Below are 415 nucleotides of genomic sequence, written 5' to 3' on the forward strand. Positions count from 1 at the left end.
GGGGGGATACTTGTCATGGAGGGGGGAGCACTCATCATAGTGTGTGTGGGGGGGGGACACTTGTCATGGGGGGATGTTAGCAACGCAACACGGGTGAGAGCTGGGATTCTCTCCTGGTTTAGGGTTAGGGTTAGGGTTAGGGTCCTCCCTCCCTCCTCCCTCCTCCTGGGATTCTCTCCTGGGTTAAAGCCAACTTGTGTTTGGTAATGCCACGTTTCCGTTCGATTACATACATTAATCACTCTGATTACTGAGATTGATTGATTGATGATTGCTGTGTCCATTTTCATATGCTGCCTGTACCGCCTGACTTAGCATGTAGCCCTCTGTATCTCTCTCTCTCTCTCTCTCTCTCTCTCGCTCTCGCTCTCGCTCTCGCTCTCGCTCTCTCTCTCTCTCTCTCTCTCTCTCTCGC

The sequence above is a fragment of the Priapulus caudatus genome, unplaced genomic scaffold (assembly GCF_000485595.1).
Source record: "Priapulus caudatus unplaced genomic scaffold, Priapulus_caudatus-5.0.1 Scaffold4163, whole genome shotgun sequence".
Classification (NCBI taxonomy): Eukaryota; Metazoa; Priapulida; class Priapulimorpha; order Priapulimorphida; family Priapulidae; genus Priapulus; species Priapulus caudatus.